The sequence below is a fragment of the Equus caballus genome, chromosome 13 (assembly GCF_041296265.1).
Source record: "Equus caballus isolate H_3958 breed thoroughbred chromosome 13, TB-T2T, whole genome shotgun sequence".
Taxonomy (NCBI): Eukaryota; Metazoa; Chordata; class Mammalia; order Perissodactyla; family Equidae; genus Equus; species Equus caballus.
Window position 1 is genome coordinate 31314973 of NC_091696.1, and position 19728 is coordinate 31334700.

Here is a 19728-nt window from a genome sequence, read left to right on the forward strand (position 1 = left end):
ATGGGCCAGATTGGGAACTGACCAAGCTTCACCACCCCCCCAGTCAGTAGTCAGTGGTCTTATAGCTTGAATTCAAAGATGAGAAGCTAACCACTTATTTATTTGACAAATATTGAATGCCTACTCTGTACTAGGCACGGGTCAAGATGCTGGGGTGTGGTGGCGTAGAACAGAGACAAGCATCCTTGCCTCTGTGGAGCTTACACTCTTGAAGAGAGAAACACTCAGAACAATAAGCCGTCAACCACGGGTGTTATTAGATGGTGGTAAGTGTGGAGGCCTCATCGAGAAGGTGACATTGGAGCAAAGATCTGAAGGAGATGGAGGAACGTGCCATGAGGCTCTCTGGGGAAAGAATGTTCTGAGCAGCAGGAACTGCAGGTGTAAAGGCTCTGAGGCAGGAGAATGTCCCGGATGGTCTAAGAGCAGCCAAAGAGACCAGCGTGCCTGGAGTAAAGAGACAACGGGGTAGAGTAAGAGGAGATGAGGCTAGAGAGGAAAGGCGGCCAGGTTGTGCTGGCCTACACAAATGGCAGATTGATGCTGGCTGCCAGGAAACTCTGAGAGAGTCAGATCAGGCTGGTGGGGATGGCAGGGTCTGGCAGCTGCTAGGCGGGAAGTGGACAATAGCAGAAGAGAGTGTCTGGGCCCCAGCCCTTGCCTGGGGCTCCAGGCAGGGAGCTGGAGTGTCTGGGGAGACAGAGGCAGGCTCCCACTGTGTAAAGCAGGTTGACAAGTTGTGTATACCTGTATGTGTGTTGGGGCGTCTCTGCTGGGAAGACTGGGCACCATTCAGTATGTAGTTCATGGTCTAGGGCAGCAAGAGCACTGCCAGAACTCACAGGAATGAGTGGAATGAGCCTGGAGAAGGGGCTGGGGCAGCCAGGCTGAGAACAGGGCTGAAGTGGTGCAGGGGTGCTGTCTCAACCCCTTGGATCCCGTCCTCCGCAGGGGCCCTTCAGCCTCAGGGCCTAGAAAGCTCTGTGGCACCGGGAAGCCTATTCAAATCCTGGCTCTGACTGTTACTAGCTGTGTGTCCTTGAGCAAGTCAATGAACCATCTGTGCCTCAGTTTCCTTGACTGTAAAATGGGGATAATCAAAGTACTTGACCCATAGAAGTTTTTGTAAAGATTAAGTCAATTTAAATAGGTCAATTGATTAGAACAGCACCAGTAATATAGTAAATGCTTTATAATATTAGCTGTTATTATTATTATTTCCCTAGAGGAGAAATAATTCTCTTAGATATCACAACATTTGTCTTTGTCCCAAATATGGACCAGACCGGGAGGGGCACGGAAGGATGAACATCACTTAACTGCTCTGTGACCATGGGCAAGTTACATTGCTTTTCTGAACCTTGGTTCTCTTGGCGATGAAATGGCACTGTTAACACCCTCTTCAGAGGATCAACAGTGGTGGCTTATCCAGAGCTGGATGCAGCGTGGGGCATGGTGGGCTTTGGGCCAGTTGCTTTACCTTCTCCATCATTCCATTAGAATTGCCCTCTGTGCTGGGCCACAGGCAGACAGAGGTGTGGGTCCTGACCTCTAGGGCCAAGGTCTCCTGGAGGAGGCAGGTAATTGCACTATCATGTGATAAGAACCATGGCAACAAGAATAACCCCTAGATGTATGGTGCACTTACCGTGTACCAGACACCGCTCCACCCCTCCCACAGATTGTCTGTGGGGCAGGTGCTATTATCATTGTCCCAGTTTTCAGGTGAGGAAACTGACGTTTAGAAAGGTGAAATGATGGGCCCAAAGCCCCCAGGTGGTGAGCATCAAGACTTGCCCTCACTCTCTGACTCCAGCCTGCTTTCGCAGAGTCGGGTTGCAAGGGCACAGAGAAATGAGCTGTCGACTACAGGGGTGGGGTGGGAGGAGGATGTTACTGGAGGCCTCCATTGGGTGAGACACTTGAGCTGAGTCTTGAAGGATGTGTAGGAGTTGACTAGGCAGACCAGAGTGGGGCTGGGGGGTGGGGGGGCGGGGGCTGCCCGGCCGATGCAAGAGCCCTTGCAAAGGCTCGGGGTATCTGGGGGAGTTGGAAGACGTGTCAGTTAGCTCTGCCACGGTAATGCTGCCTGTGAACCTCAGCCCTCTGAGGTACACAGGTTCAAGCGTGGACTACTCAAGCTCCTGGGAGGTTGGCTAGGTGTTCTGCTGGCCGCCACCAGCTTGCTCACATGTCTAGGTGTAGGGAGTGTCACTGACCTAGGCTGGCCTCAGCTGGGGTGATTAGGACTCAGCCCTGCTCTTTGGGTCCCCCATCCTGCAGCAGGCTAGCCAGACAGGTCCTTTTGGCCATAACTGAGGTGCAAGGAGAGGGCACACCCAGTTGTGCAGTGTCCTTGTGTCACATCCACTAACATCCACTGGCCACAGCAAGTCACATGGCTGAGCCCAAAGTCAGAGCAGGGAGTTAGTGCAGAGGGCACAGACACAAGGAGGGGTGGAGAACTGGGGCCACGTCTGCAATGTACCACACAAGGAGTGTGGGGGGCTGAAGGGCTGGGGTACGGGCAAGCTGCAGAGGAGGTAGCAGAGGTCACTGGGGACGAGTTCCGGGAGAATGGACTGGAGGGGCCAATGGGAAGTGGGAGGAGCTAGGAGGCTGCTGCCACCACAAGAAAGGACACAGGCCTGCACCGAGGCAGCAGCAGTGGGGATGGAAGAGATTGATTATGCCACATTTGTCCTATAAAACCAAGGCAGTCAGGCTGAGGCACTCGGTCTGTTACACAGATGTCACAGACGGCCCCTGGGATATAATTGGCCTTGGCCTCTGCAGAAAGGTTAATTGCTCAGATCACACAGTCTGAAGCTTCTAGGACTGACAGACCAGATCCCAATTAAGGACCCGGAGCTGCTGAGCTTCCTGTCTCCTCTGGTCACTCAGCCAAGGCTGTGGAGGGCAGGGGAGCGGCAGAGAGGCAGGAGGCCCTACCTGGGGCCTCGGGAGCTCGTAGCCCAAGAGGGACACTAACCAATGAGGAACATTCCGGGCGCTGTGACAGGCAACTTTACAGCGACAGTGAAGGCTAAAGGCGGTTTGGGCTGCAAGAGACAGAAAACTCACTGCAACAGGCTGGAGCCACAGGAGGATTTTGCTGGCTCAGGTCACCCAGTCGTTCCGGGGTGATCTCAGTCGTGCACAGCTGGGCCCACGGTGCTCTGGGGAGGCAGCTTCTCTCAGCTTGATGTCCTTGTGCCGGCTTTGTTCTTGGTGGGCTATGGGGCGGCAGAGAGGCCCGGCAGCTCCAGGTTTCCCTCCCCGCCATTTAGCAACCCCCAGTGGAAAGGGAACAGTGCTTTCCCAGACTGTTCAGCCAAGTCCCGGGCTCTCTCTGATTGGCCCAGCTTGAGTCACATGCCCATCCCTGAACCAATCACTGTGGCCTGGGTCGGGGCCCGGCTGGAACTGGGAGGGGCCGTGTGTCCCTCCACGCTCAGGGCTGAGAGCAGGGCAGCAGTGGTCCCTAGAAGGAAAAGCAGCATCTGTTCCCAAAAAGGATGCTGGGCTGGTCCAGGGCACAGGAGTGGGAGTGATGGCGGAGATGGGTTGTTGGGACCTGGGAGTCACGTCGGAGAGGAAGCGCCTTTAGGAACTGTTGCCTCTGACTGCCCATATCACAGATGAGGGATCTGAGCCAAGGATATGATCATTTCAAAATGGTAAAGCTACTAGGAAGACAGTTAAGTAAGATGTCAGAGTGGGGAGGGTCTGGGAAGAGGAAAGTTGGATTGGTGGATAGATTGGGACCTTTTTGGATCTTTTCTGAGGAGTTGACATTTGAGCTGAGACCTGAATGGAGAAAAGGAGATAGCTATGTGAAGAAGAAAGAACATTCCAGAAAGAACAGCCAGGTGCAGAGGGCCGGAAGCTGAAGCAAACTTGGTCTCACAGGGACCCAGGCTGATGGCCACACCCGCATCTCAACACGTGGCCTCTCAGACTCCCCATAAGTGAGGCTGGAGCTGGAGAGGTCACCGCCAGCTTTGCTATGCATTTTCCCCAAAGTGACACATATTTCTGCTCAGAGCCTGGTGGCCAGGACTCGTCACACAGCCTTCCTATCTGCAAGGGGGCCTGGGAAATATGGGGATCACAGGACTACTGAGTGAGGAGCAAATGTTCCCGCACGGGAAACCCACTTTCCCTTCATCGTCTCCTGCCAGAACCTCTTATTTGAAAAATCTTTGCTCAGACTGCTGGCTAGAAGTGCTCTTGCATGGATGTTTTAATTTAAATTTTATTACTAGTGAGGTTGAATCTATCTTTCCGTATCATTTTAAGTCCATTCATTTCTTCTTTTGTGAATTATCTGGAAACCTAACATTTTTGGCCTTCTTTAAAAACCTTTTATTTTGAAACCTGAAACAGGAGGCATTTGGAAGCTCTGATCTCAAAGGCCCTGTCCAGCTTGCATATTCTCTTGGATTCTCTGATCTTTAAAAATACCAACGGAAATGCCATTTATATAGGCAAAAGCTTTGTGGGTGCCTCCCAGATGAGAGGATAAACCCCTGAAGTTGGTGAGTCTAGATATTTTTAGAATCTTCTGCTAGAGTGCTAAAACCAGAATCCTTTTGGCCAAGGTAGTGGGGGGGAGGGGGAGCAAGAGAAAAGATGCTCTTGGTTCCAGGGTAATAAAATAGAGATTCTGAGAGCACGGGAGACTCAGGCAGAATTATGCATTACGTCCCCTTGCCAAGATGAACGTCCTACTCAGATAGAAGTCCACCCTTTGTGCCAGAATAGCCCTCCATGCACCCTTGCAGATAAACCCGAAAAGATTTCTGCCCACAGACGTTTGTTCCTTGCTCTGTCCGTGCCTTAGAGATGCTGACATGAACTTGAATAGCATTTTCCAGGTAGAGTCTAGCCCAGCGCATAGTAGGGTTAAAGAAACGTCAGTTGTTAAGAATCAGAAGTCCTGGGCTGGAGTCCAGTGTGCTGCTAGAAGCTGTGGGGCCTTGCTCAGCTCTTGTTCCCTCTCTAGGGGGATTTTACCGTCTGAAAAATGCCGTAGAGTGGACTCCGTTTGATTGGGTTTCTGAGTTCTGTGGAGGGTTATACACTGGCGTCCTAGGGCCCCACCGCTGCTAGGCTGTGTTTAATCGACTCACATGGTATTTGAAAACATTAGAATTCATTGCTGATGTTTCATAATGGAGAGATTTCACATAAACATCAGGATTTCTGGCTTCTTTTGAAAAGCTGGAAGATCTGGCAAGCTTGGGTGCGTGCTCCCACCAGTCAGCTGGAGCCGAGCTGCAGCCTCTCCCTTTACCCTGGACATGGGCCTCCAGGTGGCCACAGTTGCGACACGTCTTCCTGACATGGAGCAGAGTGTCAGTTCCCATTTGTTATTGTACTTGTGCCTTTACTTAAGGAGGAAAGTAAGACATTTCTCGTGCCCATGTTTCCTACAAAGGTGGGGAAAACATGTGCAACGGCCCTGTGGTAGGAATGGTTTTTGTGAATGGAAGATAGGCTCAGGGAGGAAGGGAGGTAAAGTTGGACAAGTGGATGGGGCCAGATCACTTAGGGTCCTGGAAGGAATATGAATTTTATTCTGAGTGTGATGCGAAACCATTGGAACATTGGAGGGCTTAAAGGAGGGAGATTTGATTTACATTCTGGAGCGATCTTCTTGGCTGCTGAGTGGTGATAAATGCTAGGGAAAAAAATAAAAAGGGGAGGGGAATCAGGAGTACTGGGAGCAGTGTTGGCAATTTTAAATAGTGAGATCAGGGGAGACATCTGTAAGAAATGACATTTGGGCAAAATTTAGAGGAGAGGAGGGAGATGAAGGGAATGAACATTTCAGACAGAGGGAATGGCAAGTGCAAAGGCCCTGAGGCAAGTGTGTGCCTGGTGCATTTAAGGAACACCAAGGAGGCCAGTGTGACTAGAAGGAAGAGGGCAAGGGGGACGAGGGTAGAAGATGAGGTCAGGAGGTGTGGTGAGTTAAAGACCATTGTACAGGTGGTTGCTGACTCTGACAGGGGAGTGAATGCTGAGCCAGCTGGAATGCACACTCAAAGTGGCTTCATGGAGGACCTCAGGGAGTCTCGGTCTTGGCTGAGACCCTCCTGGGGTCAGGACTTCCAAATATGGAAGCCTGGGAAAGAAAGTGGGTGCTGCAGTCTGTCCTCTGAGCCTGGGACTCCTGGCTGCTCTGCAAGAGTCTATCCCCTGGTGGATCCTTGTAGCTTTGTGGCTGCTCTGCCTCCACAGCGTCAGCAGCCGGAGTCCCCTCGCCCTGTGCGCTGGAACAGGCCCCTCCGTGTCCATCAGCGGCTGGAGTCCCCTCACCCCGTGCGCTGGAATAGGCCCCTCCATGTCCATCAGCAGCTGGAGTCCCCTCGCCCCGTGCGCTGGAACAGGCCCCTCCGTGTCCATCAGCAGCTGGAGTCCCCTCACCCTGTGCGCTGGAACAGGCCCCTCCGTGTCCATCAGCAGCCGGAGTCCCCTCGCCCCGTGCGCTGGAACAGGCCCCTCCGTGTCCATCAGCATGATGGAGTGGTGGGAATAAGGGGTGACAGAGTCGGGAGGGAGTTTGGGGCCACCCTAGGTACTTGTCATCGTAGGACACGCATCAAACTAATGGGAGCCGGAGTCCTCAGGAGGTGAGCTCTCTATAGCTGCCTCAGCTGCAGTTTCTGCCACTGTCTTCAGGGCTCCCCATGGAGGTCTCCCCCCAGGTCAGCGTTGACTCCAGGCTCGCTCCTCGCTCTTCTCTCTGCCTGGCAGCCAGCATGAACTTTTGGACACCCAGCTCTGCCCACTCCCGTGGCAGGAGGCCCCCACGGCTCCTCACGGCCCTTGAGATAAGTGGCCTCCTCTGCCCAGCTCCCTCCCCCATTTGGCCTCTGTGCTCCAGTCATGCCAGCTTCTAACGCCTGCTCCCCGGCTCTGGTTTTCTTTTCCTGGACCCCTCTTGTCCTTCAAGACCCGTTGGAGGCCACACCTCCTCCAGGAACTCCAGGGACTCCCCAGCCCACTGGTCCCTTCTCGGTCCTCACAGCTCCTGCTTGCTAGGCTCGTGGACGGGCCATCACTGCTTCGCTGGTCTGTCTCCTCGTCTCCCTGGCGCACGTGCAGAGCCGCCTTTCCCATGGCATCCCGGCTCCAGCACAGCTCCGGCACAGAGCAGCGATCAGGAAAGAAAGGATTACACTTGCTGGGTGCTCACTGGGTACCGGGCCTGTTTCCACACAGGTCACTGAACCCTCACCACGACCGCTCATGTGGGCATTGTTGGTACTCCATTTTACAGATGAGGAAACCGAGGCTCAGCAAGATTTCAATAACTTGCCCCAAATCACACAGCTGTAGGTGGAGGAGGTGGGATTGGAACCCACTCGGCCTGGCTCCAGAGCCCTGCTCTTATCCCCTCTTGTCTCTCCCCTCTGAAATTGAATTGAGTGAGTCACCAGGCGAATCCAGATGACCACACCCCTAAACCGACTGCCTCCCCTCTTGCTCCCTCCGTGCCAAAGTTTGAGCAGCCCTCCCTGGCTTGTGTTTGCATCATCAGTCCCTGCTGGGCCTACATAGCCCACCACCCACCCCTTCCCCACCCAGCCCCTGAGGTCAAATCTACCCCTTCCCCACCCAGCCCCTGAGGTCACAGTCCCCTTGGCATCGGCCTCTCTGAAGGATCTGCCTCCCCCACCCCAGATGTCACTGGAATCTCCAAAGCGCATGGCCTTTTCCCATCTCTCCGTCCTCCTTCTCCTTGACCTTTGGGTGGCATTCACAATGGTGGCTCCTCCTGCTCGAAGCAGTTGCTTCCTCTGGCTTCCTCGCTGCTGAGGGAGTCTGGCTGTCTCCTCCTTTTCTTCTTGGCTTGTGTCATTTCTTCATTCATTCGTTTAACAAATATTTACTGAGCGCCTCCCATGCCAGTGCCAGACACTGTTCCAGGAGACAGCACTGAACAAGCCAGACAAAATCCTTGTCCACATGGAACTCTCGTTAAGGACGGGCAGCAGACCACACATACATAGACCAAGAGACATCACCATTTCAAATAATGAAATATAAAATAGGGTGAAGAATAGAAAGTGACTGTGTGTCTTGGGGGGGTGGCTACTTTAGATGAAGTGGTCAGTGACATCTGAGCTGGGAAGCAATCAGCCAAGCAGCATTGGGGCAAGAGCATTCTGGACAGAGGGCACAGCAAGTGCAAAGGCTCTGAGGTGCCTGGAGTGTGGTGGGTGAGTGGGATGTCAAACGGTAGGCAGTGGCTTGACGACGTGGAAGCCAGCTGGGGAGCTAGGGTTTATTCCTGGAAATTCCCGAGAGGTCAGTGGACACAAGTCAGAGAATCTAAGAACTTGAGTGGCAAAATATTCTATTTTGACTCTCACTAGCCTCTAACTGGCAGTTAGCATTTCCCTCTGTGATAAGTGGAGTCCTCTCCCCACCTAGGAATTTCTCGCTAATCAGAATGACAGAATCCTCATATCGCATTACAGGGTTTGCTGAGATCTTGAAATATCACTTTGTTCTTTGCTACTTCGAACTTAATGGAAGTTTTAGATTTGCACTAAATCTTGTTATTTCATGCATTAATAAAGAAGCACGTCGGTTAATATTATACATCTGATTTTTTAAAAATGTCTTGATAATGCCATTTCAATATAATTGCTTTCCTTTGCAATTCTGTGCATGTTTGTTAAATGCATTTAAAAACATTATTCTGAGAAAAAGTCCTTAGGCTTCATCAAATGCCACAGGGGTCCACGGTCCAGAGAAGCTGCAGAAGCCCTGCAGAGAGCAGGAGGGGGCACAGACAGAGCGTGGTGCCACTGCTGACTCCTCTTGCCTGTGCTGTGGGACCTTGGGCAAATCACTATCCTCCTCTGCGCCTCAGCATCCTCTCCTGTGAGATGGAACCTGTACAGCTCTCCTGAAGGCCACCCAGGGGGCGTCAAGTGGAGCCCTTTCTCCCTCTGGCACAGAGGGTCTTGAGGCCAGCCGGGCTTGTCGTGCAGACGGAGCTGAGCTGGCCCGGCCGTGAGTCTCAGCTCTGCCACCTACTAGCTGAGATCCTGGGCCGGGAACTTCACCTCTCTGTGCCTCAGTTTCCCCTCATCTATAACTCGGAGATCACACCAGCACCCAAGTCAGAGGCTGGTTGTGGAGATGAGAGGAGTTTCTCTTTGCAAGGGCCCAGCATGGTGCTCGGCACTCTCTGGGGCGTGCGAGGCCTGGTGGTCGTGCCTGGGGGTGTGTCTCATCCTCAGGTTACATCTGCGGCTCCCAGAGGGCTAGATCCACACCCTGCTCCCCTCCACAGCCCCCGGAGTCTTGGCGTGGGACCTTTGGTGCAGTGACTGCTATTTTTCAGGCTCAAGGGAGGAGGGACACTCACTCCAGAGGTCAGGATTGGGGAGGGCAGGTCAGAACGCCATCAGGGCCACAGGGGACCCCAGATTCAGCAAGGGGCCATAGAGAGGCAAAGGGTGGAGGGCTGGAGCTTGCCTGATCTCGGGACCCTGGGCGGGTGTTGAGTCCGGACCACCAGGCGGACAGTGTCCCTACCACCTCCTCAGCCTGGCTCTCTCAGCCTTGAGACAGGTGAGATTATTTTTCTTTTTCTTCTTTCCAAGCCTCAGTGTTCTCACCTGTTAAGTGGGGAGAGCTAGCATGTATTGAGGCCTGTCATGAGCTAAGCCTGGCTTATGCCTCTTTAAGTGTCCGATTTAATTCTCACAACCACCCTCTGAGGTGGATGAGGAAGTGGAGGCTCAGAGAGGTGAAGGAAGCTGCCCAAGGCCACACAGCAAGTCAGTAGCAAAGCTGGGGTTTGCCTGCGGTGGTCTGACTCCCCAGGCTGTGCCCTTACCCTCTGGGCACACTCCCACCTCTCAGCAGGTGAGCATGCTCCTCCTTTCTCCCCTCTGCAGTGGCCAGCCTCACTCTATTTCACAGATGCGTCTTCAGGGGACCACTCTTCCCGCCAGGCAGCAGCGAGCAGCTGGAGTAAGAAAGAGGCCCTTGCAGCGCCTTTCCCGGGGTCCTGGGCCCGCCTCCTCCCGGAGCCCTGCCTGGCGCAGTGCCTGGCTTCATCTCCTCACAGTGCCCGGCTTCGTCTCCCCTCTCACCGATTTCTTCCAGCTCTCACTGTGAAGGCCCTGCCGCACTCTGGGTGACTCCCTGGGCCACAGACCTCGGCCTCCACGACAGGAAACTATAGGGCTGGGTGGGCACCGTGGCAGACTGGGGGGCACCTGCCCCTCCTGCAGGGAGCGGCTGCCACTCAGCTCCAGCCATTGTCTTCATGTGGGAATGTGGCCCTGGTCTGCCAGATTTTCTAAAAAAATCTAGATTTTCAAGTGATTTTCCCAGTTTTAAATGTTGGCATCTAATTCAAAATTTAAAAAATACCATGTATACCGAGAGAGAAAGAGAGACAGAAACACAGAGAGGGAGAGACACACGCAGAGACAGAGACAGAGACACAGAGAGACTCATACAGAGGCAGACAGACAGGGAAAGAGAGGCAACAAAAAAGCCCAGAAAACAGAAAAAAAATCTCAAAACCTTGTCTTCGGGGCCAGCCTGGTTGCGCAGTGGTTAGGTGTGCACGTTCCGCTTCTCGGCAGCCCGGGGTTCGCCGGTTCGGATCCCGGGTACGGACATGGCACCGCTTGGCATGCTATGCTGTGGTAGGCGTCCACATATAAAGTAGAGGAAGATGGGCACGGATGTTAGCTCAGGGCCAGTCTTCCTCAGCAAAAAGAGGAGGATTGGCAGCAGTTAGCTCAGGGCTAATCTTCCTCAAAAAACGAAACAAAAAACCTTGTCTTCAGGCCGGTTTGCAAGTTTTGACCTAGCTCATCCTGTCTCCTTTGCCTGCACAGCTAGTCCATGTTAGCGATGGCGGAAGGGGGAGGCCCAGAGAGGTGGAAGGATGTGCCCAGGAAGATGGGGGGCCGGGGTGGGGCTGGGGGCCAGAACTCAACCTTGCACTTTGGGTTCTTCCCACCACACTCCCCTGACCAGCAACTCCCCAGGCCCCAGCCTGTGTGGGCTGGAGCTTATTTTCAAGGCCAGCTTCTGGGTCCTAAAGAGAAAGAAAAATCACTGAGTCTGATGCTGAAGACCAAGGTCACCACGACACAGCTCACATGCTCAGTGACTGTCCTCAGATTCCAAAAGAGCCGTATCTAAAGGGCACGTCTGCCAGACTCATCTCTCGATTGACAGGGACTGGAGCCTGGCGCAGCTGGGGAGCAAAGGGGGTTTTCCCAGTCCGCTCCAAAGATGAACCGGCTCAGCCAATTGTGAGCTCAGAGGAGAAGTGCTCGTTCCTCGGGGCCCAGCCTGTCAAAGTGATACCCCAGCATTTACTGAGGACCCATACTGTGCCAGGAGCTAGGCTGGGGGGTTGCAGCCATGATCTCATTTAGCTTGCCCAGAAAAATGTGAGATTGGTAGTGTTTATAGAGCCATTTTACAGCCAGACTGAGGCTCAGATCTAACCTCTCTGAGGGTCCAGGGTCAAATCCAGACCTGCTTGACCCCAAGTCCAGGCTCCCTCCACCTCAGCAAGGCACCTACCTAGAAGCAGTGGAGAAACTTCCTTCTTTGCTCAGGTCTGTCTGGGGACCTCAGTGGGGGCTGGGGTGATCAGGAGAGGCTTCTTGGAGGAGGTGATCTTGAACCAAGAAAGGTGTATTAGTTTCTTATTGCTGCTATAACAAATTAGCACAAACACAGTGGCTTAAAACAACATGGATTTATTGTCTTACAGTTCCGGGAATCAGAATTCCAAAATGCCTCAAATGGGGCTAAAATCAAAGTGTTGGGAGGGGTGTGCTCCTTCTGGAAGATCCAGGGAAAAATCTGTTTCCTTGCCTTTTCCAGCTTCTAGAGGCCGCCGTCATTCCTTGGCACATGGCCTCGTGTCACTCCAACCTCTGCTTCTGCTGTCACATCTCCTATTCCTGACTCTGACCCTCTTGCCTTCCTCTTATGAGGTCCTTTATGATTACATTAGGCCCATCTGAATAATCCAGGATAATGTCCCCATCTCAAGGTCATAATCACGTCTGCAAAGTCCCTTCCACCATGTAAGGTAACATAGTCACAGGTTCTGGAGATGAGAATGTGGATATCTTTGCAGACCGTCATTCAGCAGACCCCAGAAGAGCACAGCACTCCAAAGGCTAGGACCATGCTGGGCACAGGAGGACAGGAAATGGCCAGCAAGGAGCCGGTGCCAAGAGTGGAGGTGGGCAGGGCTGCTTGGGCCTGCTTGTCAAGGGCACTGAATGCCACACCAAGACATTTGAACCTCGTCCTCAGAGCAGTGCTCCTCACTCTTGAACGTGTATCCAGATCAGCTGGGGATCTGGTTAAAATGCAGATCTCGAGTGAGTAGGTCTGGGCGGGGCCTGAGATTCTGCATTTCCCACAGGCTCCTCGGGGCTGCTGCTGCTGGTCTGTGGACCCCGCTTTGAGTAACAAGTCTCTAGAAAAGGATGGCTCTCGAAAAGATGGTGACACGGAAAACCGCCCCTCCCAGGCCGTTCACAGAGCAGCTGTTTGGCGTTTGAGCAACATCCTGTCCCCACTCGCTCTGTTACACGTCTCAGAGAGCCGCCGCTGCGGGTCTCCACCGTGACCTCCAGTCAAAGCCTAAGGGTTCTATCTGACTCATTAAAGGAGGATTCCAGTGTCGTGACCTTGGGCAAGGCACCCGCCCTCTCAGGCCTTCGTGGGAAGGAGGTGGGGCTGCAGTGGATAAGACGACCCTTGGGAGTGGCTCTCAGATCTATGCTCTTGGCTCAGTTAAATCCATCTGGCCATATTTTTAGAGCTGAATGCCTTTCCTTTTAATCTAACTCTTTGAAACCTTTTGGCGCCCTCGTGTGTGGGGTGGCGTGGTTTTGCTAGAACCCCCATTCCCTGAAGAAGCTAGATAACTAAGAGTTTGCTGGCTATTTCACCCCTACATGTAAATATCAGGGGGGACCATAAAGGGTCTTAAAATGTTGTATCACTGCAGCCTGTGAGGGGTAGAAATGACTTTAGACATCATTGTATGGAGAGCTGTAAACTCAAATGTTTACGAGAGCTAGGCAGGGTCCCTGAAGGCGAGGGCCAGGTGAGGTCTGTGTGACCCGGAAGCACACCCCAATCTGAGGAGGGCAGCCTCAGCTCGGCCCGCAGTCGCCATAGTGTGGCGTGTGGGTCAGATATTGCTGTAGCTAACCATTTTGCAAACGAATCCAGAAATCTGGATTTTTATGTGAAGTCTCCTATTTTTAAATGTTGATAATGAATTCAGATATTTTTAAAATACTGTGTGGGCCAAACAAGACATTTTTGAGGGCTGGATTCGGCCTGTTGGCAGCTTGTTTGAGAGTCCCCTTGTTCTACCAGGAGGGAAACTGAGACCCACAGAGGCACAGGGGCCTTCCCGAGGTCCCACAGCGTCAGGCTCAAACTCAGGCTGCTGACATGCAGTGCAGCCACCGTCCGTTGGTCTCACTGCAGCTTCCTCTTCGAGGCGGCCCCTTTCCCCCAGACCTCCATCCCTGTGCTTCTGATGGAGGCAGCCCACCCCCCAGTCAGGCCACATCAAGGAGCCCAGGCCGTGGAAGACCCGCCACTACACTAACCTGCCCCCAGCCAGTTTTGTGATGTGAGCATGTCCTAACCCCTCTCTGGGCTCATTTCTCATCTGTAGACAGAGGGCTGGGGGCCCAGCGGCCCCCAAAGTCCCTCCCTATGGTTCTCCAAAGCCTCTGGCCTTCTCCTCCCAGCCCCGGTGTATCCCTGCCCCTGAGCTTCCAGCATCGACATTTTGCAAACAGCTGCTGTCACGGAGCTCAGCCTCAGAGGTCCCAGCCCGCGTCATTTACATGATTTAACCTGCTAGGCTTCAGGGGGCATGTCACCGAGCCCACAGCCAGCGGCCACTGCGCCATGACTTATTGATTTGACATATTAAACTGATGGATTTTGGGGGAAAAAATGTTTTCTCTGGAAATGCTGTTGTGTCTTGGGATTTCGTGTGATTTTGCAACAATTCCCCTTTTATTTGTCTGGTGGCTGAAACGCACTTGTTCCAGGCTGCCTACCCCTTGGCCACATCCCGTGGGAATAACAGTGACAACAATAGTAACAGCTAATGCTTATGTAACACTTACTACTTGCCAGATGCTGCCCTGAGCTCTTTACTCATCGATTCACTCGCTTTGTCCTCAAAATAATCCACGACGTGGGTCCTATATCTATCCCGAGTTTACAAAGAGAAAACAGGTCCAAGAGGAGTGTGTCACTTGCCTAGTCTCCCAGCTAGTACCTGGCAGAGCGAGGTGTCCACCGAGGTGGCCTGGCCCAGGTCCCTGCTCTTCACCCCTATGCCTCACCACCTCTTATAATTATTATAACTGCTAATAGTTATACTTATTAGGAAGTAATACTGAACTTTCTTAAGTACTTTCCAAGTGTCAGGCTTGTGTAATTTATAGATATTGTCTCATTTGATGCTCACGACAAGTCTGTTATGCCCTTTTTTCAAATGAGGAAACTGAGGGCCATAGCGGTAAGACCACAGCCAAAGTCACACATCCAGGACATGGGTCCCGCCCATGATTTTCCACTCAGCCAGGGAGCCGGCCCTGGAAAGGAGCTTAGCGAGAGAGGGATCCAGGGCGAAAGGGAAATCGTTCTTGCAGACCCGTCAATTCCATCAATGGAAGGTCAGAGTTGGCCTCACGAAGCTGTTTTGTAAAAAGGCAAAAAGTGCAGCTAACAGGATTAGCTGTCACCCCACAGGCCCCGCACCTGATGAGAAATCATTTCATTTCTTTGGCCCTGGGAGGTCACCAGTTCTCGGCTGCAAATTGAGCCACTAGTGGCAAGTTTCAGAGACTTGAAGCAGTCATCTCTGTGATTACTGAGCCTTTCCCAGAGTCAGCAAGGCAAGGCCGGCCACCGAGCCCGAGCCCGGAGCTGCCAGCCCTCTGCCTCTGCAACTTCCTTGATTAACACACGCGTGCATTCTGTGACACTCATAATAATAGCGAGCGCTCATTGTGGGACAGGCACTACGCAACGATTACCACTTGTTTCATTATTCCCGTTCCGCCTTCTCTCTATTTGCCAGATGCCAACACCTACCCTCTAGCATTAACTCAGTTTTTCCTGAAGGTGACTCACTTTTTCATGTGTACATTTAGAGGGGAACTTGGGATCAGTGGTGCTCATATTGGAGTGTGCATCAGCATCATCTGTTAAAACACAGGTGGGTCCCGCTCTCAGAGTTCCTGACTCAGCAAGTCTGGGGTGAGGCCCGAGAATTTGCATCACAAGTTCTCAAGGGTGGCTGCTGCTGCTGCTGCTGCTGGGGCCCACCCTGAGACTGCTGGCTTAGATCACGCCTCTAATTACATCCCTTGCCATAATAATGATGTGCCAGGGAGGGTCCCTACAGGAAACAGAATCCCCCAAGTGGTCCAAATGAGGCACTTTAATGAAAGAACTTAGGCGTGGGAAGGACTTAGAGAATCTGAGGCCCCCAAAGGCTGGCAACAGAGGGGAGCTGTTACCAGCCTTGGGCGGGAAGGAGAAAGGGTGGAAGAGCGTTCTGGAGCCTGTAAGAGCTGCAGCTGGGAGACGAGCCTCGAGCCTCGGGAGCTGTAGCCATGGGCAAGAGGATGCAGCCACTGCCAGAGAAGTGGCTCGAGGCAGAGAGGGAGCGGGGCAGAAACACGCTGACCTCTCTCCTCCCACCCTCAGTTTCCATCTGGTTCCCCCACTGCTGACCAGAGGCCAGGGAGCCTGGTCATGCAGTTCTGGGGAGCCCATCCCCGGGGCATGGAGCAGGGCAGAAGGCTGGAGAGCAATGGGCTGGGGTGAGGGGGCAGGATTGGGGCCATAGAGAATCGCCGGCACAGAAGGCACCTGTCAGAATGTTCTTCCAGTCGGCCTAGGAAGTGCTGAAGATTCTGAGCCTTCACTTGTTTTAAATAATTAACAAATGTTAGAAAGGTGTTAAGGACACATCAGCACCAAACAGAGACTCTTTTGATTAAAGTGATAAGAATTTAAAAAATGGTGGAAAAGTGAATAGCTGTTCACACTTTGAATCAGACAATTTGATGCTGGGGTCTAACAACACCTCCCCCAGTGGGAAGCACAGATGCGAAGATGGCACCCCCAGTGTTACCCACCGGCTCACATCAGGCATTGGTTGAGGGCTGCTGCTGGGGTGGAGGCCAGGGTGGTGTCAACGGCCAACAGTCCAGCTGCCCCAAAGGAAGGTGAAGGATGGGGACAGGCTCTGGTGACCAGGCAAGCCCTTGGGCAGAGAGCTGCAGGAGCTGGCAGGGGGCAGAGCGCACCATGGTGCTGAGGGCAGGGGTGGGCGGGGCCCCACGGGGTCACTGCGCTTTCACAGCTGCTCCCCCGCCCCTCCCTGAGTATTGATCTTCCCCTGGGTTCCACCTCCCTCTCTTGGCTCTTTTGCTCCGCCTGCTTTCACAGGCATCTCACCCACTCCCATGCCTCAGCTGCCATCTCTGACAATCACAGCCGATGTTTAGTGAGTGCCTACGGCTTGCCAATGCTGCCATCTCTGTCTGAGCTCCAGCGGCCTCCTGGACAGCCCCACTGGAGGTCCCGCAGCTGGTGTAGACTCTGCATGTGCAGGAGAGGCCTTGTCGCCTCCCTGCCTTAGCATTGTCCCATTCTCAGTGAAGAATGTCATGTCTGCTCAGTTGCCCAAGCTGGAAACGTGGCTGCACTCTGGACTCCTCCCTCTCCTTTGCCACCGCATTCATGGGTCAGCAGTCTACCGAGCCCGCCCCTCCGGAATTATCAAGTTCCCCGCTTGTTCTCATCCCACCGTCGCAACGGCTCAGGCCGCCATCGTCTTGCATGGAGTACAGCAGGCCCCACTGCACATCCGTCCCCAGTGGGCCCCCGGGCACTCCTTCCCCTTGCTGAGACTGTCAGGACCGCGCCTGCACCTGCCTGGCTTCCAGTGTCCTCAAGACCCAGCTGCCTTTCGCTGTGGCCTCCTTCCCCACCACACCTGGTGGCCAGCTGGGCTCGACATTGCTGAGAACCATGGCTCCCTTATCCTGCTCAGAGGCCATCCTCTTGCAGGAATCCTGGTTCAGGAATTGTTTGGGATGCTGGAGAGCACGTAGATGAGAGCCGTTACGCCCCACACCCAGACGGTCCCCGGTGACCAGCCTAAGAGTGGAGAATGATATACTTCAAAGTGGCCACTCCATTCTGCCAGCTTACAGCCTCCTTACCCGTGGTGGTTCCTGGAGTCAGAGAGGCTTGGATCTGAACCCAGACCATACCACTGTCTAGCGGCATAGACCAGTCACTTAATCCCTCTGAACGGAAGTTTGCTCATCTGTAGAATGGGTCCTACATCGCTATCTTGCAAAGGTGTTCGGAGGACTGGGGGAGATAATGCACGTGACTAGTGTCTGAGGTCTGGGTCCCTAGAAGCAGACCCTGCCGTGAGGATCCACGTGCCAGTCCTTTAGACAGGAAATGCCCCAGGGAGAGTGGTTAGGGAACTGGGGACGCAGGACAGGCGAGGGAGGAAGGCAAGCAGGGGACGATGTCAGGCCAGGCCCGGGGAGGGCAGCTTCAGTCTGGGCCCTGCTGGGGCTTTGCAGCACGGTCACACCCTGGGCTTGTCTCAGCCAGAGCTGTAGGGCAGGGCCAGTGGACAGCCACCGGCTGACGACAGTGCAGAGGGAAATGTGAGTTTCCAGGCACTTTCTGAAAGAAGATGGGCAAAATGGACTCCAATTGCCCAAGAACAATCCTTCAAAGGCAGAAACGCTCAAAAGAGGCATCGGAGATTGGGTGGGGCACCAACGTTGTCCAGTATGACTTGGCATGTGGTAAGTGCCTGATGACCGTTGGGTCTTGTTGTGACTATTTTTGCTACTATTAGCATGACAACAACAACAATTCTTTTTCTGATTACTGTTATTCATTTCCTTGGCTTGGGTCGGCTAAAAATTTGAGATAGATGCTCTGAGCCTGGAGGGAAGGTAGGAAAATAAATCTGGTGGGAATAACAACCATAAATAACCCAGCCAGGCGTCTGAGATCCCCCTGCCTGTTTCTTTATGGTTAACTTCCTTCAGAGCATCCCAACCCCCCACGCCCACCCATCTCCCATCCCCTCTGAAAGAGCAGAGCTGGGCCCTGCTGTGAGGGGAGGTGGGATGGGGGGGCACACCCGGGGCCCACGTGGGCAGGAGGAGAGCACCCCCGGGGGAGTGGCCGAGTCGGCTGAGTCAGTGAACCACACCATGGTGAGGGGCGGCCTCTGCCCACCAGGAGGGCAACAGCAGCTGGAGGTGAAGGCTGCTTGGAGGGAGAGTAGGCTCCCCGGGGGACGGCCGCCCTCCTGGCATGGCCCAGCTCACCCTGCATCTCCTGCCTTCCTCCCGCTGCCTGGTGGGCCTCGGCCGGCCCAGGGCCTCGGAGGCTGCGAGTGCATGGTGCCAGAGGGTGTTTCAACAACATCTAAGCTGCCAGGAGCACATGATTCTCTTACAGAAATCCAGGGGATTGCCCAGGAGATGCGATATTTTTGTAGCAAAAGAAAAAAAAGGAAAAAAAGAAAAGTTCTCCAAAGCTCTAAAGCCCCGTTGTGCTGGGAATGATAGTGGGTGTTTGAGAATCTGGATTCTTTGTCAGGGAACAGATCAGGACTCAGAAACCGCTGTCTGTTTGCTTTGTTTACTAAACAATATATGTTGTCTGCCCCTTGGACATTCCAGGTGGAAGGGACAACTGTGCAAAGGCAGGGAGGCAGGAAGGACATGTTCGACAGCTTCAGAGAACAGAAAGGCTGAAGATGGGGATTATTGGTTGTAAATGATAGAAATTCTACCTCAAATGGCTTAGGCAAAGACAAGGAATTAATTGGTTCAAGTGACTGAAAGAACAAACAACTGGCAGCTTCAGGCATGGCTGGATCTAGAGGCTCAAACAATGCCATAGGACACAATCTTCTTCCATCTCTTGGCTCTGTCTTCCTTAGCATTGGCTCTGCTCTCAAGAAGACCTTTGCCACTTGTGACTCAGTCAGTTTCATCCTTACATCTTCCCAGTCTCAAACCCAGTGGAAAGAAAAGAACTTTCTTTCTCAGTAGTTCCAGCAAAAGTCCTATGGCTAACTTGGGGTTGAACTGACTTGGGTCATGTCCATCTTTGTCTGGCCTCGCCTGGTCCATGGTCCCTTCTGTAAAGTGTGGGCCTTGCTCAAACTGTATGGTAGTGAGGCTTGGAAGGTAAGTCTGGTGGATGTGTTCCATCCTCTACCCTTTTTCTCAGAAATCTTATCTGCTCCCACAATGTCATTTCTCCTTCTAGCCTTAACCTCACTGAAGAGCCCTGGGCTCCATTTCCAGTCCCCAGACTGTTCCTCCTGTACAACAATTGTAACAATACCCATGAATTGAGCTCACATGTATGCTAGGCACAAACTCTTTACATTGTTGTGTAACTGAATCTGCGCAGCACAATACAATGAGATAGGTGTTATTGTTATCCTCACTTTATAGGTGAAGAAACTGAGGCATTGAGAGGTTCCGTCCTGAACCAACGACTAGAGTCAGGGTGGACATGGAGCTCTGACTGGCCAGATATGAGTCATGTGCCCAAATGTGAAGCCAGGATGTGAGTCAACTGCAATTGACCTGC

At 53.2% G+C, this 19728-nt stretch overlaps 1 protein-coding gene and 1 long non-coding RNA gene across 3 annotated transcripts in view; one reads left to right on the plus strand and one right to left on the minus strand.

Annotated features, from left to right (window-relative positions):
- The window catches only part of GSG1L (GSG1 like), a 219235-nt gene that overhangs the window by 111215 nt on the left and 88292 nt on the right, over window positions 1-19728 (plus strand). The window lies entirely within an intron of this gene.
- On the minus strand, window positions 67-3328 carry LOC138916999 (uncharacterized). Its single transcript, XR_011424304.1, has 2 exons — window positions 3085-3328; window positions 67-447 (listed from the first exon to the last, which is right to left on the minus strand). It is a non-coding gene; the product is annotated as an uncharacterized lncRNA (long non-coding RNA).